Genomic DNA, 14,850 nt, shown 5'->3' on the forward strand with positions numbered 1-14,850 from the left:
GTTGAGATGTGATTTTCCACCAATTTGGGGCACCTTTCTTAAGGAAATCAAGGATGATTTCATGGGAAATGGCAAACTGCTGTAGCGTTTGGCTAACAAGCCAAAGCTACAAAGGATGTACCGGTGCCCCGTCGTCCGAGCAGAATCCACATTCGGCCGTAATCGGAGGTTACTACTAACGTTCGATTGTGTCTCATAGGGAGTTTGACGCAGGGCCTCAGTGGAAAACAGGCCCTCGGCGGCTGAAACAAAAGACGAAGAAGGCATCCACATGCACATGGTTCAGGAGTGTTAAACAAAGAAACCACGCAAGATGACGAGGTGGTCCAGCGGGTAAGGCGGTGGAAGGCTAATACATTGTGCTCGACATGCACTGGAAGCTTTAGCGCCACTGAGAGCCCACCGGACCAGACAGGCCCAACCTGTTTACGATGGGTAACGGTGAGCTGTAATTGCGCTGCAGTTTAATGATACCCGTCTTGAGGACATATTTACAAAACAACAAGCCTTCTGGCTCTGGCGCTCAATCATCAGCAGACACCTTTTCGACGAGAAACGAAACCAGGCTATTTTTTCTCAACAATACTCTAAGCCTCCAGAGAGGCTAGCAAAAATTGCCAAAGCTGACTGTATTTCAAGTCATCCTGGCGGGGTATTGGGTAAAGTTTTCAACCAGCAATGATCGCGCCTCGGATAAACCTCATAGGCTACAATATTGCCTCTGCGAAAGAATGCCGGCGACGGTCGTGACCTTTGCAGGCACCTACGTGGATGTGAACCGACAAGGTGGTAGCAAGCTTTAAACTGCCGCACAAACAGTCTCCTGGCACGGGTTGCTGCACCGTGTTTCTACGGAACAGATTAGAGGTGTGTAAAAGACGGCTCATTCACTATTCCCTCTGTGCTCAAAACAGCCTGCTGAAAGCACAGCAGCAGCAGCTGAAAAGGTCCGCAGCATGGCCTCTCTCAGTCAGCAAGGGGGCGGGGAGGCCGAGTGGTTAAGGCGATGGACTGCTAATCCCATCCTTGTCGTTCGGTTCCTTTAGCACTGGACCTTAATCTAGGTCCTGGGGACCCCATGCTGAACTTTTTGTGTGTCCTCCTTATCTAACACACTCAGTTCAGTTCTTTGAGTTCTCTACTAATGAGCTGATGATCTGAATCGGGAGTGCTAAATAAAAGACGGCACGTAGTACGACGAGGTGGCCGAGTGGTTAAGGCGATGGACTGCTAATCCATTGTGCTCTGCACGCGTGGGTTCGAATCCCATCCTCGTCGTTCGGTACATTTAGCAGTGATCCTCGTTCCTGGGGACCCCACTCTGCAATTTTTGTGTGTCTTCCCTATCTGACACACTCAGTTCAGTTCACTGAGCGCTCTACTAATGAGCTGGTGGTCTGAATCGGGAGTGTTAAACAAAAGGACCGCGCAAAACGAAAGGTGGTCGAGTGGTTAAGGCGATGCAAGGCTAGTCCGTTGTGCTCGGCACGCCTTGGTTTGTGTGGGTTCGAATCCCATCCTCTTCATTTGATGCTTTAGCACCACTGAGAGCCCACCGGAACAGACAGGCCCAACCTGTTTACGATGGGTAGCGGTGAGCTGTGATTGTGCTGTAGTTTATTGATACCTGCCGCAAAGTCTTGAGAACATATTGACAAAACAACAAGTCTTCTGGCTCCGGCACGCTATGATCGGTGGACACCTCTTTGACGAGGACCAACAACCAGCCACGCCAATAAAAGGAAACAAAACGAAGCAAGACTATCTTTCTCAACAAGCCTCCAGAGAGAATGGCAAAAATTGCCGATGCTGACTGTATTTCAAGTCATCCCGGTGGGGTATTGGGTATTGACTTTGTGGCAACATGGAACTTTTGCATCTACATTAATATTAGTCTGTTTCTTCTTATTCTGAGGTCACCAAAGCCACCAGATCCATTCTGCATTCCGATCTGATGGTCACTACAGTCCCCCGGTTCCAGTCCGTACCAAGAGCAGATGGTGGATCAGCACCTTCAGCCGAATGTCAGCGGATACTATGTCAACTAGATGAGCCCCAGAGACAGATCATCAGTAAAGAAGGCATCCACATGCCACAGCAAACTACTCGAGCTGGTGAAAATGTTCACCAAATGCCCGCCGCTGAGTTCTTTTAAAACAAGCCAGCTTATTGAAGGTGCACAAGATAAACGCCCTGAGAAAGCTGTGCCTCGCAACCCTAAGAATGGCATAGGCGTTAGTGGACACCTGACGCGCGTGCAAAACTCCGGCATTTCACACGTCCCTGGGTGGGCTCGAACCACCAACCTTTCGGTTAACAGCCGAACGCGCTAACCGATTGCGCCACAGAGACAGCCGCTGTTGCTTGCTGCCGCCGGATCACCGGTGTAAAAGCAAGGGTTAGGGTTAGGGATTAAAATTGCTCGCACTAACAGCGACATCTGTTTTGAAAGATGTTTCCGGAGCCCGAAAATCCACTCAGCCTGCGCGGCGAATGGGCACGCTGGAGCCCGCCACCCTTTTGGGAAGAAAGAGAGTCAACAGAGCCGCCCAACGTGGGGCTCGAACCCACGACCCTGAGATTAAGAGTATCATGCTCTACCGACTGAGCTAGCCGGGCTGGTCGTGGGCTTCTTCACCGGGTCGGACCCAGTTTTCATCGGCCCCCAAATTACACAGGCGAAACGGAGGCTCTCGCGTTGTGCGAGACTGTCGAGCCCTCCCCGTGGGTAGGGCTTAGAGCAGGCTTAGAGTTTTCTTCTGTCGGTTTTGACCCAATCTGTTTTTGGGAAGCGCAGTTTGACCCAGCAGTGCGGGCCAACAACACGTTCTGTTTTGCCGCGTGAAGGCGGGTCAATGCTTTGGACAGCGTATGGTTGAGATGTGATTTTCCACCAATTTGGGGCACCTTTCTTAAGGAAATCAAGGATGATTTCATGGGAAATGGCAAACTGCTGTAGCGTTTGGCTAACAAGCCAAAGCTACAAAGGATGTACCGGTGCCCCGTCGTCCGAGCAGAATCCACATTCGGCCGTAATCGGAGGTTACTACTAACGTTCGATTGTGTCTCATAGGGAGTTTGACGCAGGGCCTCAGTGGAAAACAGGCCCTCGGCGGCTGAAACAAAAGACGAAGAAGGCATCCACATGCACATGGTTCAGGAGTGTTAAACAAAGAAACCACGCAAGATGACGAGGTGGTCCAGCGGGTAAGGCGGTGGAAGGCTAATACATTGTGCTCGACATGCACTGGAAGCTTTAGCGCCACTGAGAGCCCACCGGACCAGACAGGCCCAACCTGTTTACGATGGGTAACGGTGAGCTGTAATTGCGCTGCAGTTTAATGATACCCGTCTTGAGGACATATTTACAAAACAACAAGCCTTCTGGCTCTGGCGCTCAATCATCAGCAGACACCTTTTCGACGAGAAACGAAACCAGGCTATTTTTTCTCAACAATACTCTAAGCCTCCAGAGAGGCTAGCAAAAATTGCCAAAGCTGACTGTATTTCAAGTCATCCTGGCGGGGTATTGGGTAAAGTTTTCAACCAGCAATGATCGCGCCTCGGATAAACCTCATAGGCTACAATATTGCCTCTGCGAAAGAATGCCGGCGACGGTCGTGACCTTTGCAGGCACCTACGTGGATGTGAACCGACAAGGTGGTAGCAAGCTTTAAACTGCCGCACAAACAGTCTCCTGGCACGGGTTGCTGCACCGTGTTTCTACGGAACAGATTAGAGGTGTGTAAAAGACGGCTCATTCACTATTCCCTCTGTGCTCAAAACAGCCTGCTGAAAGCACAGCAGCAGCAGCTGAAAAGGTCCGCAGCATGGCCTCTCTCAGTCAGCAAGGGGGCGGGGAGGCCGAGTGGTTAAGGCGATGGACTGCTAATCCCATCCTTGTCGTTCGGTTCCTTTAGCACTGGACCTTAATCTAGGTCCTGGGGACCCCATGCTGAACTTTTTGTGTGTCCTCCTTATCTAACACACTCAGTTCAGTTCTTTGAGTTCTCTACTAATGAGCTGATGATCTGAATCGGGAGTGCTAAATAAAAGACGGCACGTAGTACGACGAGGTGGCCGAGTGGTTAAGGCGATGGACTGCTAATCCATTGTGCTCTGCACGCGTGGGTTCGAATCCCATCCTCGTCGTTCGGTACATTTAGCAGTGATCCTCGTTCCTGGGGACCCCACTCTGCAATTTTTGTGTGTCTTCCCTATCTGACACACTCAGTTCAGTTCACTGAGCGCTCTACTAATGAGCTGGTGGTCTGAATCGGGAGTGTTAAACAAAAGGACCGCGCAAAACGAAAGGTGGTCGAGTGGTTAAGGCGATGCAAGGCTAGTCCGTTGTGCTCGGCACGCCTTGGTTTGTGTGGGTTCGAATCCCATCCTCTTCATTTGATGCTTTAGCACCACTGAGAGCCCACCGGAACAGACAGGCCCAACCTGTTTACGATGGGTAGCGGTGAGCTGTGATTGTGCTGTAGTTTATTGATACCTGCCGCAAAGTCTTGAGAACATATTGACAAAACAACAAGTCTTCTGGCTCCGGCACGCTATGATCGGTGGACACCTCTTTGACGAGGACCAACAACCAGCCACGCCAATAAAAGGAAACAAAACGAAGCAAGACTATCTTTCTCAACAAGCCTCCAGAGAGAATGGCAAAAATTGCCGATGCTGACTGTATTTCAAGTCATCCCGGTGGGGTATTGGGTATTGACTTTGTGGCAACATGGAACTTTTGCATCTACATTAATATTAGTCTGTTTCTTCTTATTCTGAGGTCACCAAAGCCACCAGATCCATTCTGCATTCCGATCTGATGGTCACTACAGTCCCCCGGTTCCAGTCCGTACCAAGAGCAGATGGTGGATCAGCACCTTCAGCCGAATGTCAGCGGATACTATGTCAACTAGATGAGCCCCAGAGACAGATCATCAGTAAAGAAGGCATCCACATGCCACAGCAAACTACTCGAGCTGGTGAAAATGTTCACCAAATGCCCGCCGCTGAGTTCTTTTAAAACAAGCCAGCTTATTGAAGGTGCACAAGATAAACGCCCTGAGAAAGCTGTGCCTCGCAACCCTAAGAATGGCATAGGCGTTAGTGGACACCTGACGCGCGTGCAAAACTCCGGCATTTCACACGTCCCTGGGTGGGCTCGAACCACCAACCTTTCGGTTAACAGCCGAACGCGCTAACCGATTGCGCCACAGAGACAGCCGCTGTTGCTTGCTGCCGCCGGATCACCGGTGTAAAAGCAAGGGTTAGGGTTAGGGATTAAAATTGCTCGCACTAACAGCGACATCTGTTTTGAAAGATGTTTCCGGAGCCCGAAAATCCACTCAGCCTGCGCGGCGAATGGGCACGCTGGAGCCCGCCACCCTTTTGGGAAGAAAGAGAGTCAACAGAGCCGCCCAACGTGGGGCTCGAACCCACGACCCTGAGATTAAGAGTATCATGCTCTACCGACTGAGCTAGCCGGGCTGGTCGTGGGCTTCTTCACCGGGTCGGACCCAGTTTTCATCGGCCCCCAAATTACACAGGCGAAACGGAGGCTCTCGCGTTGTGCGAGACTGTCGAGCCCTCCCCGTGGGTAGGGCTTAGAGCAGGCTTAGAGTTTTCTTCTGTCGGTTTTGACCCAATCTGTTTTTGGGAAGCGCAGTTTGACCCAGCAGTGCGGGCCAACAACACGTTCTGTTTTGCCGCGTGAAGGCGGGTCAATGCTTTGGACAGCGTATGGTTGAGATGTGATTTTCCACCAATTTGGGGCACCTTTCTTAAGGAAATCAAGGATGATTTCATGGGAAATGGCAAACTGCTGTAGCGTTTGGCTAACAAGCCAAAGCTACAAAGGATGTACCGGTGCCCCGTCGTCCGAGCAGAATCCACATTCGGCCGTAATCGGAGGTTACTACTAACGTTCGATTGTGTCTCATAGGGAGTTTGACGCAGGGCCTCAGTGGAAAACAGGCCCTCGGCGGCTGAAACAAAAGACGAAGAAGGCATCCACATGCACATGGTTCAGGAGTGTTAAACAAAGAAACCACGCAAGATGACGAGGTGGTCCAGCGGGTAAGGCGGTGGAAGGCTAATACATTGTGCTCGACATGCACTGGAAGCTTTAGCGCCACTGAGAGCCCACCGGACCAGACAGGCCCAACCTGTTTACGATGGGTAACGGTGAGCTGTAATTGCGCTGCAGTTTAATGATACCCGTCTTGAGGACATATTTACAAAACAACAAGCCTTCTGGCTCTGGCGCTCAATCATCAGCAGACACCTTTTCGACGAGAAACGAAACCAGGCTATTTTTTCTCAACAATACTCTAAGCCTCCAGAGAGGCTAGCAAAAATTGCCAAAGCTGACTGTATTTCAAGTCATCCTGGCGGGGTATTGGGTAAAGTTTTCAACCAGCAATGATCGCGCCTCGGATAAACCTCATAGGCTACAATATTGCCTCTGCGAAAGAATGCCGGCGACGGTCGTGACCTTTGCAGGCACCTACGTGGATGTGAACCGACAAGGTGGTAGCAAGCTTTAAACTGCCGCACAAACAGTCTCCTGGCACGGGTTGCTGCACCGTGTTTCTACGGAACAGATTAGAGGTGTGTAAAAGACGGCTCATTCACTATTCCCTCTGTGCTCAAAACAGCCTGCTGAAAGCACAGCAGCAGCAGCTGAAAAGGTCCGCAGCATGGCCTCTCTCAGTCAGCAAGGGGGCGGGGAGGCCGAGTGGTTAAGGCGATGGACTGCTAATCCCATCCTTGTCGTTCGGTTCCTTTAGCACTGGACCTTAATCTAGGTCCTGGGGACCCCATGCTGAACTTTTTGTGTGTCCTCCTTATCTAACACACTCAGTTCAGTTCTTTGAGTTCTCTACTAATGAGCTGATGATCTGAATCGGGAGTGCTAAATAAAAGACGGCACGTAGTACGACGAGGTGGCCGAGTGGTTAAGGCGATGGACTGCTAATCCATTGTGCTCTGCACGCGTGGGTTCGAATCCCATCCTCGTCGTTCGGTACATTTAGCAGTGATCCTCGTTCCTGGGGACCCCACTCTGCAATTTTTGTGTGTCTTCCCTATCTGACACACTCAGTTCAGTTCACTTAGCGCTCTACTAATGAGCTGGTGGTCTGAATCGGGAGTGTTAAACAAAAGGACCGCGCAAAACGAAAGGTGGTCGAGTGGTTAAGGCGATGCAAGGCTAGTCCGTTGTGCTCGGCACGCCTTGGTTTGTGTGGGTTCGAATCCCATCCTCTTCATTTGATGCTTTAGCACCACTGAGAGCCCACCGGAACAGACAGGCCCAACCTGTTTACGATGGGTAGCGGTGAGCTGTGATTGTGCTGTAGTTTATTGATACCTGCCGCAAAGTCTTGAGAACATATTGACAAAACAACAAGTCTTCTGGCTCCGGCACGCTATGATCGGTGGACACCTCTTTGACGAGGACCAACAACCAGCCACGCCAATAAAAGGAAACAAAACGAAGCAAGACTATCTTTCTCAACAAGCCTCCAGAGAGAATGGCAAAAATTGCCGATGCTGACTGTATTTCAAGTCATCCCGGTGGGGTATTGGGTATTGACTTTGTGGCAACATGGAACTTTTGCATCTACATTAATATTAGTCTGTTTCTTCTTATTCTGAGGTCACCAAAGCCACCAGATCCATTCTGCATTCCGATCTGATGGTCACTACAGTCCCCCGGTTCCAGTCCGTACCAAGAGCAGATGGTGGATCAGCACCTTCAGCCGAATGTCAGCGGATACTATGTCAACTAGATGAGCCCCAGAGACAGATCATCAGTAAAGAAGGCATCCACATGCCACAGCAAACTACTCGAGCTGGTGAAAATGTTCACCAAATGCCCGCCGCTGAGTTCTTTTAAAACAAGCCAGCTTATTGAAGGTGCACAAGATAAACGCCCTGAGAAAGCTGTGCCTCGCAACCCTAAGAATGGCATAGGCGTTAGTGGACACCTGACGCGCGTGCAAAACTCCGGCATTTCACACGTCCCTGGGTGGGCTCGAACCACCAACCTTTCGGTTAACAGCCGAACGCGCTAACCGATTGCGCCACAGAGACAGCCGCTGTTGCTTGCTGCCGCCGGATCACCGGTGTAAAAGCAAGGGTTAGGGTTAGTGATAGGGATTAAAATTGCTCGCACTAACAGCGACATCTGTTTTGAAAGATGTTTCCGGAGCTCGCAAAATCCACTCAGCCTGCGCGGCGAATGGGCACGCTGGAGCCCGCCACCCTTTTGGGAAGAAAGAGAGTCAACAGAGCCGCCCAACGTGGGGCTCGAACCCACGACCCTGAGATTAAGAGTCTCATGCTCTACCGACTGAGCTAGCCGGGCTGATCGTGGGCTTCTTCACCGGGTCGGACCCAGTTTTCATCGGCCCCCAAATTACACAGGCGAAACGGAGGCTCTCGCGTTGTGCGAGACTGTCGAGCCCTCCCCGTGGGTAGGGCTTAGAGCAGGCTTAGAGATTTCTTCTGTCGGTTTTGACCCAATCTGTTTTTGGGAAGCGCAGTTTGACCCAGCAGTGCGGGCCAACAACACGTTCTGTTTTGCCGCGTGAAGGCGGGTCAATGCTTTGGACAGCGTATGGTTGAGATGTGATTTTCCACCAATTTGGGGCACCTTTCTTAAGGAAATCAAGGATGATTTCATGGGAAATGGCAAACTGCTGTAGCGTTTGGCTAACAAGCCAAAGCTACAAAGGATGTACCGGTGCCCCGTCGTCCGAGCAGAATCCACATTCGGCCGTAATCGGAGGTTACTACTAACGTTCGATTGTGTCTCATAGGGAGTTTGACGCAGGGCCTCAGTGGAAAACAGGCCCTCGGCGGCTGAAACAAAAGACGAAGAAGGCATCCACATGCACATGGTTCAGGAGTGTTAAACAAAGAAACCACGCAAGATGACGAGGTGGTCCAGCGGGTAAGGCGGTGGAAGGCTAATACATTGTGCTCGACATGCACTGGAAGCTTTAGCGCCACTGAGAGCCCACCGGACCAGACAGGCCCAACCTGTTTACGATGGGTAACGGTGAGCTGTAATTGCGCTGCAGTTTAATGATACCCGTCTTGAGGACATATTTACAAAACAACAAGCCTTCTGGCTCTGGCGCTCAATCATCAGCAGACACCTTTTCGACGAGAAACGAAACCAGGCTATTTTTTCTCAACAATACTCTAAGCCTCCAGAGAGGCTAGCAAAAATTGCCAAAGCTGACTGTATTTCAAGTCATCCTGGCGGGGTATTGGGTAAAGTTTTCAACCAGCAATGATCGCGCCTCGGATAAACCTCATAGGCTACAATATTGCCTCTGCGAAAGAATGCCGGCGACGGTCGTGACCTTTGCAGGCACCTACGTGGATGTGAACCGACAAGGTGGTAGCAAGCTTTAAACTGCCGCACAAACAGTCTCCTGGCACGGGTTGCTGCACCGTGTTTCTACGGAACAGATTAGAGGTGTGTAAAAGACGGCTCATTCACTATTCCCTCTGTGCTCAAAACAGCCTGCTGAAAGCACAGCAGCAGCAGCTGAAAAGGTCCGCAGCATGGCCTCTCTCAGTCAGCAAGGGGGCGGGGAGGCCGAGTGGTTAAGGCGATGGACTGCTAATCCCATCCTTGTCGTTCGGTTCCTTTAGCACTGGACCTTAATCTAGGTCCTGGGGACCCCATGCTGAACTTTTTGTGTGTCCTCCTTATCTAACACACTCAGTTCAGTTCTTTGAGTTCTCTACTAATGAGCTGATGATCTGAATCGGGAGTGCTAAATAAAAGACGGCACGTAGTACGACGAGGTGGCCGAGTGGTTAAGGCGATGGACTGCTAATCCATTGTGCTCTGCACGCGTGGGTTCGAATCCCATCCTCGTCGTTCGGTACATTTAGCAGTGATCCTCGTTCCTGGGGACCCCACTCTGCAATTTTTGTGTGTCTTCCCTATCTGACACACTCAGTTCAGTTCACTTAGCGCTCTACTAATGAGCTGGTGGTCTGAATCGGGAGTGTTAAACAAAAGGACCGCGCAAAACGAAAGGTGGTCGAGTGGTTAAGGCGATGCAAGGCTAGTCCGTTGTGCTCGGCACGCCTTGGTTTGTGTGGGTTCGAATCCCATCCTCTTCATTTGATGCTTTAGCACCACTGAGAGCCCACCGGAACAGACAGGCCCAACCTGTTTACGATGGGTAGCGGTGAGCTGTGATTGTGCTGTAGTTTATTGATACCTGCCGCAAAGTCTTGAGAACATATTGACAAAACAACAAGTCTTCTGGCTCCGGCACGCTATGATCGGTGGACACCTCTTTGACGAGGACCAACAACCAGCCACGCCAATAAAAGGAAACAAAACGAAGCAAGACTATCTTTCTCAACAAGCCTCCAGAGAGAATGGCAAAAATTGCCGATGCTGACTGTATTTCAAGTCATCCCGGTGGGGTATTGGGTATTGACTTTGTGGCAACATGGAACTTTTGCATCTACATTAATATTAGTCTGTTTCTTCTTATTCTGAGGTCACCAAAGCCACCAGATCCATTCTGCATTCCGATCTGATGGTCACTACAGTCCCCCGGTTCCAGTCCGTACCAAGAGCAGATGGTGGATCAGCACCTTCAGCCGAATGTCAGCGGATACTATGTCAACTAGATGAGCCCCAGAGACAGATCATCAGTAAAGAAGGCATCCACATGCCACAGCAAACTACTCGAGCTGGTGAAAATGTTCACCAAATGCCCGCCGCTGAGTTCTTTTAAAACAAGCCAGCTTATTGAAGGTGCACAAGATAAACGCCCTGAGAAAGCTGTGCCTCGCAACCCTAAGAATGGCATAGGCGTTAGTGGACACCTGACGCGCGTGCAAAACTCCGGCATTTCACACGTCCCTGGGTGGGCTCGAACCACCAACCTTTCGGTTAACAGCCGAACGCGCTAACCGATTGCGCCACAGAGACAGCCGCTGTTGCTTGCTGCCGCCGGATCACCGGTGTAAAAGCAAGGGTTAGGGTTAGGGATTAAAATTGCTCGCACTAACAGCGACATCTGTTTTGAAAGATGTTTCCGGAGCCCGAAAATCCACTCAGCCTGCGCGGCGAATGGGCACGCTGGAGCCCGCCACCCTTTTGGGAAGAAAGAGAGTCAACAGAGCCGCCCAACGTGGGGCTCGAACCCACGACCCTGAGATTAAGAGTATCATGCTCTACCGACTGAGCTAGCCGGGCTGGTCGTGGGCTTCTTCACCGGGTCGGACCCAGTTTTCATCGGCCCCCAAATTACACAGGCGAAACGGAGGCTCTCGCGTTGTGCGAGACTGTCGAGCCCTCCCCGTGGGTAGGGCTTAGAGCAGGCTTAGAGTTTTCTTCTGTCGGTTTTGACCCAATCTGTTTTTGGGAAGCGCAGTTTGACCCAGCAGTGCGGGCCAACAACACGTTCTGTTTTGCCGCGTGAAGGCGGGTCAATGCTTTGGACAGCGTATGGTTGAGATGTGATTTTCCACCAATTTGGGGCACCTTTCTTAAGGAAATCAAGGATGATTTCATGGGAAATGGCAAACTGCTGTAGCGTTTGGCTAACAAGCCAAAGCTACAAAGGATGTACCGGTGCCCCGTCGTCCGAGCAGAATCCACATTCGGCCGTAATCGGAGGTTACTACTAACGTTCGATTGTGTCTCATAGGGAGTTTGACGCAGGGCCTCAGTGGAAAACAGGCCCTCGGCGGCTGAAACAAAAGACGAAGAAGGCATCCACATGCACATGGTTCAGGAGTGTTAAACAAAGAAACCACGCAAGATGACGAGGTGGTCCAGCGGGTAAGGCGGTGGAAGGCTAATACATTGTGCTCGACATGCACTGGAAGCTTTAGCGCCACTGAGAGCCCACCGGACCAGACAGGCCCAACCTGTTTACGATGGGTAACGGTGAGCTGTAATTGCGCTGCAGTTTAATGATACCCGTCTTGAGGACATATTTACAAAACAACAAGCCTTCTGGCTCTGGCGCTCAATCATCAGCAGACACCTTTTCGACGAGAAACGAAACCAGGCTATTTTTTCTCAACAATACTCTAAGCCTCCAGAGAGGCTAGCAAAAATTGCCAAAGCTGACTGTATTTCAAGTCATCCTGGCGGGGTATTGGGTAAAGTTTTCAACCAGCAATGATCGCGCCTCGGATAAACCTCATAGGCTACAATATTGCCTCTGCGAAAGAATGCCGGCGACGGTCGTGACCTTTGCAGGCACCTACGTGGATGTGAACCGACAAGGTGGTAGCAAGCTTTAAACTGCCGCACAAACAGTCTCCTGGCACGGGTTGCTGCACCGTGTTTCTACGGAACAGATTAGAGGTGTGTAAAAGACGGCTCATTCACTATTCCCTCTGTGCTCAAAACAGCCTGCTGAAAGCACAGCAGCAGCAGCTGAAAAGGTCCGCAGCATGGCCTCTCTCAGTCAGCAAGGGGGCGGGGAGGCCGAGTGGTTAAGGCGATGGACTGCTAATCCCATCCTTGTCGTTCGGTTCCTTTAGCACTGGACCTTAATCTAGGTCCTGGGGACCCCATGCTGAACTTTTTGTGTGTCCTCCTTATCTAACACACTCAGTTCAGTTCTTTGAGTTCTCTACTAATGAGCTGATGATCTGAATCGGGAGTGCTAAATAAAAGACGGCACGTAGTACGACGAGGTGGCCGAGTGGTTAAGGCGATGGACTGCTAATCCATTGTGCTCTGCACGCGTGGGTTCGAATCCCATCCTCGTCGTTCCGTACATTTAGCAGTGATCCTCGTTCCTGGGGACCCCACTCTGCAATTTTTGTGTGTCTTCCCTATCTGACACACTCAGTTCAGTTCACTGAGCGCTCTACTAATGAGCTGGTGGTCTGAATCGGGAGTGTTAAACAAAAGGACCGCGCAAAACGAAAGGTGGTCGAGTGGTTAAGGCGATGCAAGGCTAGTCCGTTGTGCTCGGCACGCCTTGGTTTGTGTGGGTTCGAATCCCATCCTCTTCATTTGATGCTTTAGCACCACTGAGAGCCCACCGGAACAGACAGGCCCAACCTGTTTACGATGGGTAGCGGTGAGCTGTGATTGTGCTGTAGTTTATTGATACCTGCCGCAAAGTCTTGAGAACATATTGACAAAACAACAAGTCTTCTGGCTCCGGCACGCTATGATCGGTGGACACCTCTTTGACGAGGACCAACAACCAGCCACGCCAATAAAAGGAAACAAAACGAAGCAAGACTATCTTTCTCAACAAGCCTCCAGAGAGAATGGCAAAAATTGCCGATGCTGACTGTATTTCAAGTCATCCCGGTGGGGTATTGGGTATTGACTTTGTGGCAACATGGAACTTTTGCATCTACATTAATATTAGTCTGTTTCTTCTTATTCTGAGGTCACCAAAGCCACCAGATCCATTCTGCATTCCGATCTGATGGTCACTACAGTCCCCCGGTTCCAGTCCGTACCAAGAGCAGATGGTGGATCAGCACCTTCAGCCGAATGTCAGCGGATACTATGTCAACTAGATGAGCCCCAGAGACAGATCATCAGTAAAGAAGGCATCCACATGCCACAGCAAACTACTCGAGCTGGTGAAAATGTTCACCAAATGCCCGCCGCTGAGTTCTTTTAAAACAAGCCAGCTTATTGAAGGTGCACAAGATAAACGCCCTGAGAAAGCTGTGCCTCGCAACCCTAAGAATGGCATAGGCGTTAGTGGACACCTGACGCGCGTGCAAAACTCCGGCATTTCACACGTCCCTGGGTGGGCTCGAACCACCAACCTTTCGGTTAACAGCCGAACGCGCTAACCGATTGCGCCACAGAGACAGCCGCTGTTGCTTGCTGCCGCCGGATCACCGGTGTAAAAGCAAGGGTTAGGGTTAGGGATTAAAATTGCTCGCACTAACAGCGACATCTGTTTTGAAAGATGTTTCCGGAGCCCGAAAATCCACTCAGCCTGCGCGGCGAATGGGCACGCTGGAGCCCGCCACCCTTTTGGGAAGAAAGAGAGTCAACAGAGCCGCCCAACGTGGGGCTCGAACCCACGACCCTGAGATTAAGAGTCTCATGCTCTACCGACTGAGCTAGCCGGGCGGATCGTGGGCTTCTTCACCGGGTCGGACCCAGTTTTCATCGGCCCCCAAATTACACAGGCGAAACGGAGGCTCTCGCGTTGTGCGAGACTGTCGAGCCCTCCCCGTGGGTAGGGCTTAGAGCAGGCTTAGAGTTTTCTTCTGTCGGTTTTGACCCAATCTGTTTTTGGGAAGCGCAGTTTGACCCAGCAGTGCGGGCCAACAACACGTTCTGTTTTGCCGCGTGAAGGCGGGTCAATGCTTTGGACAGCGTATGGTTGAGATGTGATTTTCCACCAATTTGGGGCACCTTTCTTAAGGAAATCAAGGATGATTTCATGGGAAATGGCAAACTGCTGTAGCGTTTGGCTAACAAGCCAAAGCTACAAAGGATGTACCGGTGCCCCGTCGTCCGAGCAGAATCCACATTCGGCCGTAATCGGAGGTTACTACTAACGTTCGATTGTGTCTCATAGGGAGTTTGACGCAGGGCCTCAGTGGAAAACAGGCCCTCGGCGGCTGAAACAAAAGACGAAGAAGGCATCCACATGCACATGGTTCAGGAGTGTTAAACAAAGAAACCACGCAAGATGACGAGGTGGTCCAGCGGGTAAGGCGGTGGAAGGCTAATACATTGTGCTCGACATGCACTGGAAGCTTTAGCGCCACTGAGAGCCCACCGGACCAGACAGGCCCAACCTGTTTACGATGGGTAACGGTGAGCTGTAATTGCGCTGCAGTTTAATGATA

At 51.0% G+C, this 14,850-nt stretch overlaps 17 non-coding genes across 17 annotated transcripts; 5 read left to right on the forward strand and 12 right to left on the reverse strand.

Annotated features, from left to right (window-relative positions):
• Positions 1 to 592: 592 nt before the first annotated feature.
• Positions 593 to 733, reverse strand: LOC141311075 (U4 spliceosomal RNA). Its single transcript, XR_012348541.1, has one exon. It is a non-coding gene; the product is annotated as a U4 spliceosomal RNA (small nuclear RNA).
• Positions 734 to 1,196: 463 nt separating this feature from the next.
• trnas-gcu (transfer RNA serine (anticodon GCU)) lies at positions 1,197 to 1,278 on the forward strand. The gene has a single exon. It is a non-coding gene; the product is annotated as a tRNA-Ser (tRNA).
• Positions 1,279 to 2,278: 1,000 nt separating this feature from the next.
• Positions 2,279 to 2,352, reverse strand: trnan-guu (transfer RNA asparagine (anticodon GUU)). Its single transcript has one exon. It is a non-coding gene; the product is annotated as a tRNA-Asn (tRNA).
• Positions 2,353 to 3,466: 1,114 nt separating this feature from the next.
• On the reverse strand, positions 3,467 to 3,607 carry LOC141311076 (U4 spliceosomal RNA). The gene has a single exon (XR_012348542.1). It is a non-coding gene; the product is annotated as a U4 spliceosomal RNA (small nuclear RNA).
• A 463-nt stretch (positions 3,608 to 4,070) lies between these two features.
• On the forward strand, positions 4,071 to 4,152 carry trnas-gcu (transfer RNA serine (anticodon GCU)). Its single transcript has one exon. It is a non-coding gene; the product is annotated as a tRNA-Ser (tRNA).
• A 1,000-nt stretch (positions 4,153 to 5,152) lies between these two features.
• On the reverse strand, positions 5,153 to 5,226 carry trnan-guu (transfer RNA asparagine (anticodon GUU)). Its single transcript has one exon. It is a non-coding gene; the product is annotated as a tRNA-Asn (tRNA).
• Positions 5,227 to 6,340: 1,114 nt separating this feature from the next.
• LOC141311077 (U4 spliceosomal RNA) lies at positions 6,341 to 6,481 on the reverse strand. The gene has a single exon (XR_012348543.1). It is a non-coding gene; the product is annotated as a U4 spliceosomal RNA (small nuclear RNA).
• Positions 6,482 to 6,944: 463 nt separating this feature from the next.
• trnas-gcu (transfer RNA serine (anticodon GCU)) lies at positions 6,945 to 7,026 on the forward strand. Its single transcript has one exon. It is a non-coding gene; the product is annotated as a tRNA-Ser (tRNA).
• A 1,000-nt stretch (positions 7,027 to 8,026) lies between these two features.
• On the reverse strand, positions 8,027 to 8,100 carry trnan-guu (transfer RNA asparagine (anticodon GUU)). The gene has a single exon. It is a non-coding gene; the product is annotated as a tRNA-Asn (tRNA).
• Positions 8,101 to 8,301: 201 nt separating this feature from the next.
• trnak-cuu (transfer RNA lysine (anticodon CUU)) lies at positions 8,302 to 8,374 on the reverse strand. Its single transcript has one exon. It is a non-coding gene; the product is annotated as a tRNA-Lys (tRNA).
• An 847-nt stretch (positions 8,375 to 9,221) lies between these two features.
• On the reverse strand, positions 9,222 to 9,362 carry LOC141311079 (U4 spliceosomal RNA). The gene has a single exon (XR_012348544.1). It is a non-coding gene; the product is annotated as a U4 spliceosomal RNA (small nuclear RNA).
• Positions 9,363 to 9,825: 463 nt separating this feature from the next.
• On the forward strand, positions 9,826 to 9,907 carry trnas-gcu (transfer RNA serine (anticodon GCU)). The gene has a single exon. It is a non-coding gene; the product is annotated as a tRNA-Ser (tRNA).
• Positions 9,908 to 10,907: 1,000 nt separating this feature from the next.
• trnan-guu (transfer RNA asparagine (anticodon GUU)) lies at positions 10,908 to 10,981 on the reverse strand. The gene has a single exon. It is a non-coding gene; the product is annotated as a tRNA-Asn (tRNA).
• A 1,114-nt stretch (positions 10,982 to 12,095) lies between these two features.
• Positions 12,096 to 12,236, reverse strand: LOC141311080 (U4 spliceosomal RNA). The gene has a single exon (XR_012348545.1). It is a non-coding gene; the product is annotated as a U4 spliceosomal RNA (small nuclear RNA).
• A 463-nt stretch (positions 12,237 to 12,699) lies between these two features.
• Positions 12,700 to 12,781, forward strand: trnas-gcu (transfer RNA serine (anticodon GCU)). Its single transcript has one exon. It is a non-coding gene; the product is annotated as a tRNA-Ser (tRNA).
• A 1,000-nt stretch (positions 12,782 to 13,781) lies between these two features.
• On the reverse strand, positions 13,782 to 13,855 carry trnan-guu (transfer RNA asparagine (anticodon GUU)). The gene has a single exon. It is a non-coding gene; the product is annotated as a tRNA-Asn (tRNA).
• A 194-nt stretch (positions 13,856 to 14,049) lies between these two features.
• trnak-cuu (transfer RNA lysine (anticodon CUU)) lies at positions 14,050 to 14,122 on the reverse strand. Its single transcript has one exon. It is a non-coding gene; the product is annotated as a tRNA-Lys (tRNA).
• Positions 14,123 to 14,850: the final 728 nt, after the last annotated feature.

This window comes from Garra rufa, unplaced genomic scaffold (assembly GCF_049309525.1).
Source record: "Garra rufa unplaced genomic scaffold, GarRuf1.0 hap1_unplaced_003, whole genome shotgun sequence".
In the NCBI taxonomy this organism is placed as follows: Eukaryota; Metazoa; Chordata; class Actinopteri; order Cypriniformes; family Cyprinidae; genus Garra; species Garra rufa.